The 12,749-nt window shown below is 38.5% G+C and overlaps 1 long non-coding RNA gene across 1 annotated transcript; it reads right to left on the bottom strand.

The window, feature by feature from the left end:
* Positions 1–786: 786 nt before the first annotated feature.
* Positions 787–2,858, bottom strand: LOC131516544 (uncharacterized). The gene is made up of 2 exons (XR_009264140.1): positions 2,683–2,858; positions 787–893 (listed from the first exon to the last, which is right to left on the bottom strand). It is a non-coding gene; the product is annotated as an uncharacterized LOC131516544 (long non-coding RNA).
* Positions 2,859–12,749: the final 9,891 nt, after the last annotated feature.

Genomic DNA, 12,749 nt, shown 5'->3' with positions numbered 1-12,749 from the left:
TGCTGTTGAGGACGATAAGAAGTTACAGTGTGTACATATAACATTATATGTATGCACGTAGTAAGAGAAAGCATAATAATTTATGTTTTCTTCTGGAAGGAGGAGTAGAATGTATATTTGGTCAAAAGGAGCTTAACTTGAACTGGATTAGTAGTTTACCTGTTTCTCTCTGTCAGCTTCCCAGATGCAGGGAAGCCAAAGGCTTAAAGGCATTGGCTTCAAAGCTAGACTGTCTGGGTTCAAATCAATTACTTTATGACCTGTATAACCTCTACCAAGTTACCCAACAATTATTCACCCCAGCTTACTCAACTGTTAAATGGGATAATAATAGTACATACCCTGTAGTGTTGCTATGAGGATTAACTAAGTTTGTACGAAGAACATGATAATGTCATTCCAGGCAGTGAAAATAGTATGACCAGAAGCAATGGGTGTCCATGGAATGTCAAGGAATTGCAAAGCTCTGTGAACAGAGTATAGGGTATATTTGAAGAGGGAGATTGGAGAAGAGATTGGAAACACAGTTTGTGGCCCAGATCCTGAAGTGTTTGTAAAACATTCTAAGAAATTTGGATTCGATGCTATAGGTAATGAGGAGCTGCCAATGGTTTCAAACAAGGAAGTGGTGTGACCAGATCTATGTCTTAGAAAGACTTTTGTCAAGAGTAGAAGGGTTGGACTAGAAAGGGAAAGAATGAAAGGCAGAGAGTCGAAGCAAGTGATTATAGCAGTAATCCATGAGAGATGATTCAAAACCCATAATGAACAATAGGGAATGCTAACCTGCTCAGTTTAAGGTTTCTCAGATATTTTGACCATAGGATTCTTCTTTCCTTATATAATATTCCAAGAATTCCTCAGGATTCAGTTTGGGAATGCTAGCTTAACACCTGCTAATTAAAAAAAATTTTTTTTAATCTGCTCCCTTTACATTTTTCTGCATCTCAGATTTGCTATTCCTAGCACCCAGCAGGGAATCATGATCACAGACAGAGCTACTTGTACATTATCTGACATGGACAAGTTAGCAGATCAACGAATGAGCAAGTGTTTCATGGAAGCTGAGTTTATGCTGAGCTCTTTGGATTTGCACATCAGCCAGTCCTCTGCCATAATGTTCTCTTCCCTTTGCCAGAGAAGCTTTGTGAGGAGAATAGCGTGACAAAAGTTGTGTTTGAGGAATATTAATCTGTTGTTGGCCTATATGGGGTGGTATAATGCTCTGGAAGCTTAGAATTCCCTTTCCAATGCATTTGGTTCAGTTCTCTCTGAATATAAAAATAACAAACCTTAGAATGTGCTAGGTATACTTACCTATAGCAGTAATCCATGAGAGATGATTCAAAACCCAGAATGGGGTATGAACAGTAGGGAATGCTAACCTGCTCAGTCTAAGGTTTCTCAGATATTTTGACCATAGGATTCTAAGTGCTACATACTTAGACAATACACACACATACATACACACACACACACACACACACACACAACTATTTATTCTTCATAATAACCCTATAAGGCAGAACTGTTATTTTCCCTATTTTATGGATGTGTTGAGTCACAGAGAAAGCCAAAATCACATAGCTAGTAAAAGGTAAAACAAGGAGTGTCAGTGGCAACAGCTGGTGTGTGAAAGAATGTGTGAGTGAATGAGTGAGGGAGTGAACAGAGTAAAAGAACAAGAGATTATTAGTAAGCATTAGAAAAGTAAGAAGAAATTAAGGACAGTTTAAGGACAACATTAGGAGCCAAAATGGGAAAAGAGGCCCCTGGTTAACCTGGGCAGTATTCCAAAGAAATTACTCTTCAAATGAGAGAGTTTGAAGTAGTGGTAGTAAAGAAGAAAAAAAAAAGTGAAATTCACTCAAGATTACAGTAAATAGGGCACATTGGGAAAGTTAACACATTTCTCTGCTGTCAAGATCAAGCTCTTGTATTATTATTGGCTTCTATAAGTGGCATTTGAAACAGATACCATTTCAACTGCAAAGAGTTTACTGAGTAAGACCCAAGAAATGTTTTCAATTTGCTGGATTCCGCGACCTCGAGAATAGAAATGGCATCTGTGTATCTAGAAAGAGGTGCAGAATATGTCCTATGGAAGGCTTGCTGACACAGTTCTAAACAAGACATCAGTCCCTACCTGAACCTGTCCATAAGCATGTACCTAGCCCTGTGTTAGGTGTTGTCAGGGACAAAAGCATAAATATTATCAATCAATAAACATTCCCAAAGTATACACTAGGGCTAAATGGATAAGATATAATATATAATCCCTAATCACAAAAACCTCCTAATCAACTAGGAGAGAAATGGTACAAACACAACGATACATTTAGATGACAGGTTTATAAAAACTCCTGTCCCAATAAAACATACCTAGTAAAGTGTACTATGAAAATAAAGTACAGAGTTATATAATAAGACCAAAACCACAAAATAAATTTAAATAAGAATGGCTCAATAAGGATTCAAGACAGGAGAAGGAATTTCAGGTTGGTCTAGGTTATTAAATAAATGATGATGAGGAGGAGAAAAATGTTTCAAGAAGGAAAGAGAGCAGCAGTACTTAATGCTGATTGCAAATCAGGGACACTGAAATGGTTAAAAATATAATAATCATAATCATAATCATAACCATGTCTTTGGTCTTCCTCATTGAAGAAAGATTTCACTGACCTTGAATTATGAAATTAATTACCCAAAGCATATAATGCTAACTGCAAACTGTTATTTCTTCTGAAAGCAAGGTCCATTCTTGGATGTTTCTGATTTCACTCTCCCCATCTTTCTACATTGGGGTTTTGGTCTTCAGAGTCCTATAGACCTTCTCTAACACTTTCAATTCTTGTGTTTCCAAGGTTGGCATCAATAGGCATTATGAGTCATTTGTTCACAGAACATAGAAATTCTGCCTTCTTACTAGTTTAGAATTCTGTCCTTCTCTGACCTGTCCTTGACCCCAAAAGAGGCACAGCTGAGCACTTATCCAATTAGGCTCATCCTTATGCTAAAGAGGTATGCCCAGGCCAGCATCATCTACACACTGTACTTTTATATGAGTGCACAGCTCATGTGTCATAGCAGGCAACCTGGTGCTGACATACAGCAAACCCTGATTACCATCAATCTGCTCCCAGAACCATGTACCCAACCATCACAAGATATCACTTTGGGGCTGACATCTTTGGGGCCTAGTCCCAGCCAGGATATGTGAGTCACCTAGGAATGACAGTCTGATCAAAATGCATGATGGATAGGGCCTAACCATCATCCCATCACTCATGAGCAAGGAGGCAAAAATTGTCAAGGTAGGGGTGTCAGGTGTGGGGAAGGTAATTTCTGACAGGTGATTAATGCCAGGAGCTAGCAATCATCCAGGTACTGCCAAGAGAAATGGGCAGTTGTATATATTTTTCTCTGTGACAGTGCCTCCCTTCCCCCACTCTTGACCTCTGGTTTTACAATGTTGCAGAAAAGCCTCACAGATGATTTTTTTTCTTTCCCAAATTCTAAATATTCATGCCACTCAAAATCTAGAGCTTATATACCTTCTACATGCACACCTACCCCAATGTAATTCTAGTTAAGATTTCATAGCCCCATTGTCTTTTGAAAATCAACTGATATCTCCCTAGTTAATGTTACTCTGATGGTTATTAAGGAAGCGATAGGTCAGTCTGCCTTGGGCCAAATCTTGGTTTTGTCTAAGGCCCTGAGAAAATGATTGTACTTGTCTTTGTCTCAGCCTTCTCACCTATAAAATAAGATTGATTTGAGGATTAAAGGAAGATCTCTCACCTTTATGGTTTATGATAAATGCTTAATAAATACTTTGTACTATGGTTACTGTCCCTCTGCTGTGCTTGTTATGTATGAGAAAATTTTCAAAAACTGCATATTTTGTGAAACATGGGATACCTGAAGGAGACAGATAAAATGGTCAAGGGTAGAGGGTACTTGGACACTTGAATTAAACCAAAATGAGTGTGGGTCCTTTGAGATAGGAATTAGAACAAAATAGCAAAAGACAGAGAAGAGAAGCCATGCTTGAAACTGCTGAGATCTGGTCCTTCTCTCCACTGAGCCCCAGATAGCGAAACCATCAGCTTATTCAATATGTGGAGGATTCTGTGGAGGTGGTACAGAACCAGAGGTGTTAATTACCCCAGGACTCATTGGTGCAGCAAGTGGTGAGGAGAAATCCCGTCTGAGGTCACAGCAGGAACAGGTGTAGATATGCTGAGCATGAACAGCTTCACCCAGGCTCCAGGCAAGAGACAGAAGCCACACTGGCTATTTTAACAGAGGGAATTTGATATAAAGGTTTGTTAGGTTTTGAAAAATCGAAAAGGCAAAGGAACTCTGAGGTATTACGAAGGTAGCAACTGCAAAGAGCGGCTTCAAGCCCTTTGATTGAGGGAACCAAGGGAAGAGGCTATAATTATTCCAACTTAAAAGCTTGGAGCCCTGTGGAGGTGAGAGTCAGACCTCTGAGGAGGTGGTGCTACTCAGCTGAAGCCGGGGATTTTGAGAGATGTCATGTGCTGGTTTTTCGAGTATGGGAAAAACTAACAGGATTCAGCTGCTGTTACCAGAACATGGGTGCTTACTGGGGTGAAGAAATGAGGCTGAGGGGCCACTGACAAGAAAGGAAACCCATAAGAAGGAAGGAGCAAGTCCCTTCTCTCCACAGCAGCCTTGCAGTCTCCCTCTGGCAACTGCTATTGGACGCACCCAGGAAGGAGCCACTGGCAAAGCAGAAATACGTCGTTTGCACCCTTCCACCCCACAGGGACCCAAAGTAGGGTAGAGAAGGGTGGATGTGGTGCTGAGAAACAGTAACTTACTAACTGGCACACTGTCTATGCCACCCATCCAGATGCAGGATAAACATGCCTACTGTGTGCCAAAGACTAGAGACTAAGATGTACTACGTTACCCTCCAGGGACTCAGGCAAAGGAAGGAGAAAAAAAAAAAACAAAGAGAATATGACTTGGAAACATGACTAAGAAATGTAAACCAGTGTGAGGGAGAGAGGAAGGATGGGAAAGAAACTGCCCAGAGCGGCAAGTTAAAAATGAGATCTGCTGGATGAAGACAAAGAAAGTACGTAGACACTGATATATGGAAGAACAAATCAGGAAGGGTCTTATATGCCACATATGGAATTGAGACTTTTTTTTTTTCCTGAAGGCAATGAAAAAATAGTTTTCATCTGATGTAATAGGTTTATGTTTTGATCAAAAAGTTTTTGAAAGTGGTTAGGATGGCAGCAGACTGGTTGGATTTTAAAAATTGCAATAGTCTAGAAATAAATGTTTAATTGAGGTTTTTAAATAATTAATACATTTACAAAATAAAAATGATATGAAAGGCAGATATTAAGAAATCTCCCCTATAGATAACCATTTTCTTTTTTGTTCAACCTTTTGACGTTACTTTATCTAAATACAAGTGAATATGAACATGTATTTCACTTTTTCTCCCTGTCTTGCACAATCTTTTCTTATTTCAAGCAATGCCAGAATGAGAGTCTCCAAAGTAAGATTTCTGGTTCAGTGGGTAAATGCTTTTGTAATTTTGGTAGACATTGCCAAACGCAGTGAAGATTTTCCTTTTCTAGATGTATCATTTTGTACTCCCACCAGCATGACAGGAGAGCCCCTCTTTTCTCACGGTCTGGCCAACAATGTGTGCTGTGAACACTTTTGGAATTTTGGCCGTATGGTAGTTGAGAGACAGAATGTCAATGTAGTCTCTCTAAGTGAAATCGTGCTCTTGTTTCATGCTTAGGGACCATTTGTATTTCTTTTCTTCTTTTTCTTTTTTTTTGGGGGGTCTCTATTTAGATCTTGTAGCTGTTTTTCTTTTGGGTTCTTTGGAAATGTTATTCATTCCCCACCCCCACCCCCCATTTTCTAAGGGTTGCAAATGTTTTTCCCAGTTGCTGATTTCTTTTTGAATTGGCTTCTGGCTTTTGTTTTGTTTGCCATGCAAGACATAGTTTCCTAATTTCGGTTTATGAAAGAATTCACACATCCATTCTATAAATACGTTTATTATTTTATTTTTACATTTAAAATATTTCAGTGCAGGGAGCCTGGGTGGCTCAGTCACTTAAGTGTCCAAGCTTGGCACACGTCATGATCTTGCAGTCTGTGAGTTCGAGCCCCACATCAGGCTTGTGCTGGCAGCTCAGAGCCTGGAGCCTGCTTTAGATTCTGTATCTCCCTCTCTCTCTGTCCCTCCCCTGCTCATACTCTGTCTTTCTCTGTCTCTCTCTCTCTCACTCTCAGAAATAAATAAACATTAAAAAAAATTAAAATACTTCAGTACATTCAGAGTTTATACTGATATACAATATGAGGCACAGATAGAATATTATCTTTCCTAAATGGCTACCCAGTGATGATAATGCCCTTTATTAAAATGTCCATTTTCACCTCACTGATTTGAGATATCATTATTATCATATTTTAAATCTCCCTATATACCTAGGCTTTCTTCTGGAGATTTGTTCTATTCCATTGATCAATTTGTCTAATCCTGAGTCAATACCACACTGTTTTAATTATTTTTTTTTTTAACGTTTTTTTATTTATTTTTGGGACAGAGAGAGACAGAGCATGAACAGGGGAGGGGCAGAGAGAGAGAGGGAGACACAGAATTGGAAACAGGCTCCAGGCTCCGAGCCATCAGCCCAGAGCCTGACGCGGGGCTCGAACTCACGGACCGCGAGATCGTGACCTGGCTGAAGTCGGACGCTTAACCGACTGCGCCACCCAGGCGCCCCCACACTGTTTTAATTATTGATGCTTTATAATATATAATATATGTTTTAGCTTGGTAAACATCAAGATGCCTCTTTTAGCTATTTTTTCAGCACTTGGATTTTTCTTTTCAATATATGAAGTTTATTGTCAACTTGGTTTCCATACAACACCCAGTGCTCATCCCAAAAGGTGCCCTCCTCAATACCCATCACTCACCTTCCCCTCCCTCCCACCCCCCATCAACCCTCAGTTTGTTCTCAGTTTTTAAGAGTCTCTTATGCTTTGGCTCTCTTCCACTCTAACCTCTTTTTTTTTCCTTCCCCTCCCCCATGGGTTTCTGTTACGTTTCTCAGGATCCACATAAGAGTGAAACCATATGGTATCTGTCTTTCTCTGTATGGCTTATTTCACTTAGCATCACACTCTCCAGTTCCATCCATGTCGCTACAAAGGGCCATATTTCATTCTTTCTCATTTCCAAGTAGTATTCCATTGTGTATATAAACCACAATTTCTTTATCGATTCATCAGTTGATGGACATTTAGGCTCTTTCCATAATTTGGCTATTGTTGAGAGTGCTGCTATAAACATTGGGGTACAAGCGCCCCTATCAGCACTTGGATTTTTTAGAGGAGCTTTAGTTTTACAACAAAATTGAAAGGAAGGTCCATAGGTTTCCCATATATCCTCTGCCCTGACACAAACATAGCCTCCACTATCATCAGCATCCCCCACCAGAGTGGTACATTTGTTACAACTGATGGACCTGCATTGATACATCATAATTACCAAGGTCCACATTTACCTTATGGTTCACTCTTGATGTAGTACATTTGGAGAAATGTATAATGACATGTATCCATTACTACAGTATCATACACAGAATTTTCTTTGTCCCACCAAATCCTCTATTTCTTGCCCACCCCACTACCCCTCCTTCTCCTGGCAATCACTGATTTTTTTGTATTATTTCTATAGTTTTGCTTTTACCAGAATGTCATATAGTTGGAATATTTTTCAACTATAATATATTTTTTGTATATTTTTTTGATTTTTTGTATTATTTCTATAGTTTTGCTTTTACCAGAATGTCATATAGTTGGAATATTTTTCAACTATAATATTTTTCAACTTTTCCGATTGGCTTCGTTCACTTAGTGATACACATTTAAGGTTCCTTTATGTATTTTCATGGTTTGATAGTTCATTTCTTTCTAGCACTAAGTAATATTCCTTTGTTGGATATACCAAAGTTTATCCATTCACCTACTGAAGGACTTCTTGATCATTTCCACGTTTTGGCAAACATCCTTGTGCAGCTATAGAGCTGCTATAAACATCTTTGTCCAGGTTTTTGTGTGGACCTTCAACTCCTTTGGATAATATCAAGGAGGGTAACTGCTGGACAGTATGTTAAGAATTTGTTTAGTTTTGTAAGAAACTACCAAACTATCTTCCAAAGTGACTATTCCATTTTGCATTCCCAAAACCCATGAGTGAGAGTTCCTGTTATCAGTGTTCCAGATTTTGACCATTCTAATAGGTGTTTATAGTGGTTCCTTATTATTGTTTTAATTTTCATTTACCTGATCACCTATGATATGGAACATCTCTTCATGTGCTTATTTTTCATCTACATACCTTCCTTGGTGAGGTGTCTTGTTAATGTCTTTGGCCCATTTTCTAATAGCATTGTTTGTTTTCTTATTGTTGAGTTTTAAGAGATTTTGGGTTTTTTGTTCTTATATTTTTTTGGATAACTGTCCTTTATCAAATGTGTCTTTTACAAATATTTACTCCCAGTCTATGACTTGTCTTCTCACTCTCTTAATACTGTCTTTCATAGAGCAGACATTTTTAATTTTAATGAAGTCCAGCTTTACAATTATTTATTTCACAGATCTTATCTTTATTGTTGAATCTATACAGATATCATCATACCCAAAGTCGTGTAGATTTTCTCCTATGTTATCTTCTAGGAGTTTTATAGGTTTGCATTTTATATTTAGGTCTATGACCCATTTCAAGCTAGTTTTAGTGAATGCTGTAAGGTTTGTGTCTACATTCCCTTTTTTGCATGTGGATGTCCAGTTGTTCCAACACCATTTGTTGAAGACACTGCATTTGCTTCATTGTATTGCCTCTGGTTTTTTGTCAAAGATCAGTTGACTATGTTTATGTGGGTCTATTTTTGGGGTCTTTTTCTTCTCTAGATTCAGTGTCTTATGTGTACTTTAAATATTTATTTTATTATATCCTGCAGTTTAATAGGTTATTTGTGCCTGTCTCCCTATGTGCTGCCCTATGCCACCACCAGCATCATACCCCATTTCACTCTACCACCAACTCTAATTTCAAATACTGGGGCCTGTATCAGCTCACAGCAGAAGCCCAATATTTGCTGCCTTTGTACATTCTTAAGAAATGTGAATTTGAGGGGCGCCTGGGTGGCGCAGTCGGTTAAGCGTCCGACTTCAGCCAGGTCACGATCTCGCGGTCCGTGAGTTTGAGCCCCGCGTCAGGCTCTGGGCTGATGGCTCGGAGCCTGGAGCCTGTTTCCGATTCTGTGTCTCCCTCTCTCTCTGCCCCTCCCCCGTTCATGCTCTGTCTCTCTCTGTCCCAAAAATAAATAAAAAATGTTGAAAAAAAAATTTAAAAAAAAAAAAAAAGAAATGTGAATTTGAGAACTAATTATAATTAAACCTGCTGAATCTGATTACCTACTCTTCCAAAAGCACAATGAGTGGGTGAAAAGTCTCTAGACTGCAATACTTCGAGGAGTGGCTTAGTCCTACTGTCTCAGATGGCTGGGATGCTTGTCTTCTTCTGGGTGTATTCTAATGGCACTTAGGAATTACCTCTACGTTTATTCTCAATTTCCATGTACTATATACTAGGGCACTGGGCCCTGGGGGGAAACCTTATAATATAGATCACTTCTCCTTTGTCCAACACTCCTTAAATTAGCCAGATTTTTTTCTCTTCTGCAACCTTTTTCACTGTGGTTACACAAGACATAATCCACTGAGCCTGCTCCCTCCTTATACATTGACTCCCTTCCAGGTTAGACTCCACTGCACTCCCTTTGGCTCCTGGCTGCTTCCCTGGGCCTCCCTGTCCTCCCAAAGCAGACATTTGGCTACCAGTTGTCTCACAGCCTCTCTACCTACCATCTGCCCCATGGGAGATATTGCATTGTTACATCTTTCTCTTTCTCACTGTCTATATCATAAAAGAATTATTTACTTGAATAGAAGCCCCATTCCCCAAGGAGACAGACCAGAAATTTTTTTCTGTGGTTCTTCAGGTTTTCTCATTTTCCCTTTAGTAAAGCAGCAGGATCCTGAGGCTGGGTTTTAAACATGTCACTCTCCATATGAGTTTCCCTGGCCCTACTGGCCTCTGTTTTGACTCTTTCTTCTTTTTTTTCTTTTTTTTTTCTTCCTTTTTTTTCCTGTTCTTCCTTCATGGCAGAGTAGCAAATATCACTAATATTGTTGCACTTTCCAGTAGCAATACCCTTATTTCTAAGCTTAATGTCTTAATAATAATGGACTTCAATTATTGATCACCAGCAGTACCAAGATTTTTTCTGGATTTTATGTTCTGTTCTCACCCTCTAGGATTCAGATCTGTTCTGAACTTCACTTTAGAAGATGTAGTTTGCTTTTTATTTTCAATCAACCTAACAGCAATTAAATTAGTTTAGCTGACAAAACCACTTTTGACTGATAGAAACATGGATGAAAGCATAGATGATAGATAGATAGATAGATAGATAGATAGATAGATAGATAGATAGATTCTTTTCTCTAAATCAGAGTTTCTTGACCTTGGGACTATTGACATTTGGGGCTGGATAATTCTTTATTGTGGAAGGCTGTCCTGTTTATTGCAGGATGTTTAACAGCATCCCTGGCCGTTTTCTATCTGCTAGACAGTAGTCTCCCTCCACTTCCCCAAGTTCTACAACTGAAAATATCTTCAGATATCACCAAAAGTCCTTAAGGGACAAAATCATCCCCCATTTGGAGTCCCTGCTTTAAATTCATTATGTTTCTAATTATTTGTACATAATAATTACAATATTTTATAGTATTTTTAAAGTTAATATATATTGTGTGAATACTGTAGGCCAAGCCAGACTTTCACATATAAATTTATCCTGTGCTTAAAATATCTCTGCAAATTAAGTATAAGGAAACAGAATTTAGAGAAAGTCAAATAGCTAATAAATGGTGAGGCTGTCTTTTAAGCAATTAGCCAATTTCAAAGCTCATGCTTTTTTACAATTATGTCATACATTTTACATCTTGCCTTCTATGACATAGCTGTATCTATCTATGGACATCTTTTCTTTGAGGATGAAGTGCTTTGTTTTCTTTCCTTTTTTTTTTTTCTTTTAGCTCATTAGTTCTAAATCTAAGCATGGTACTTGGCTCATAGCAGATATCAAGGAATATTAGTTGAGCTGAATATCTTTTAGTTTGGTCCGAGAATGAAATATTGCCATACTTTGCACATAATAGGTTCTTAATAAATATTTGCTTAATGAATATGCTACATAGTCTAGAAAAAGTAGGTGGCTTACCTTCTATTGGTTTTCTACATCCTTCTGAACTTTTACAGTGAGGGGTAGGGAAGAGATGGGGATAATTTCAAGATAGGATATATACTTCTTTTCATCTGTGACTTTAATATAACCTTTCTATTTTTTTAAAGTTTATTCTTTATTTTGGGAGAGAAAGAGAGTGTGTGCATGTGTGTGGGGGAAGGGGCAGAGAGAGAGAGGGGGGTGGTGAGAGAATCCTAAGCAGGCTTTGCGCTAACATGGGGCTCATCTCACAAACTGAAAGATCATGACCTGAGCTGAGATCAAGAGTCAGCTTAACTGACTGAGCAACCCCTGTGCTCCAATATAACCTTTCTAAATCTTTGCTTTCTACTCATTAGTTCTTTCAAATCTGGTCTTGGTCAACAATCCTAATCAGAGTAATGTTGTGTTGTCTTTCCATGGCACCATTTTCTGAGGAAGCAGAGCTGTGTTGCAAGCAGTATTCAATTTATCCTAAGTCTTCAGTGAGGAGAGTAGGGGATATTATGTTTTTCTTTTAAGTAGACAGAGTTATTTGGAGGAATCAAATAACTGACACAGCCAAAGATTATTAAATCAAATTCGTGACTCCTAATCTGTAGTATTACCATTACTAAAGTTAACTTTTTTAAGAAATAATAGAAACTTTGCTCTCTTTAACCCCCATGATTTAATCAGCAAACTTGGAATGTTTCCTACGGATATACATTGTGGAAATGAAGAAGAAGACTTTTATTGTGTGCCTACACTATCCTGACTACTCTGACAGTCACTTTAAATTTGTAAGCTCATTTTGGAGTAGGTATTAGCATCTGCATTTTTAAAAATGAGGCTGAGAGAAATTAAGAAACTTTCCCCAATTCTACAGCTGGAAGTAACAGAAACTGGCATCAAACTGGCTCAGGCTTCAAACTATTTCTAATATTCTACTATTTCTACAATTGTGCTGTTTTAATTAATTTCCACAAACTCTGCTGTAAATAAGGAGCAGTCAAAACAAATCTGCACTTAGAAAAGGTTTCCTTAGGTCCCCAAGGTTTTCAAGAGTCAGCCTCCCCACTTTTTCCCACAGAAAAAGTAGAAATGGAGGAGTTTATCTCTGGGTCCACATGTTGTGCAAATGAAGCAAGAGCGTAAGGCATGTTGGTCTGGAGGGGCTAGAAGTGTAAAACATATGTACTCTTGCCATCTCCCCAAGCCAAGACTGGGACCATTATGTGTATGGAAAGGTTGCTGCTTTGTACTCCAGAGATTGTTGTATTTCTCTAGTAGATGAAGTGATTCCAGGATACTCCACATGGCACTTTGGGATTCTTACAGATGAAAGGTGCTATATACATGTCAGGTATTACTATACAGCACTTATAAAAAGTG

Source organism: Neofelis nebulosa, chromosome 7, assembly GCF_028018385.1.
Source record: "Neofelis nebulosa isolate mNeoNeb1 chromosome 7, mNeoNeb1.pri, whole genome shotgun sequence".
NCBI classification, from domain to species: Eukaryota; Metazoa; Chordata; class Mammalia; order Carnivora; family Felidae; genus Neofelis; species Neofelis nebulosa.
The sequence above is the reverse complement of the archived record's forward strand: the minus strand, read 5'-3'. Positions and strand labels throughout refer to the sequence as shown.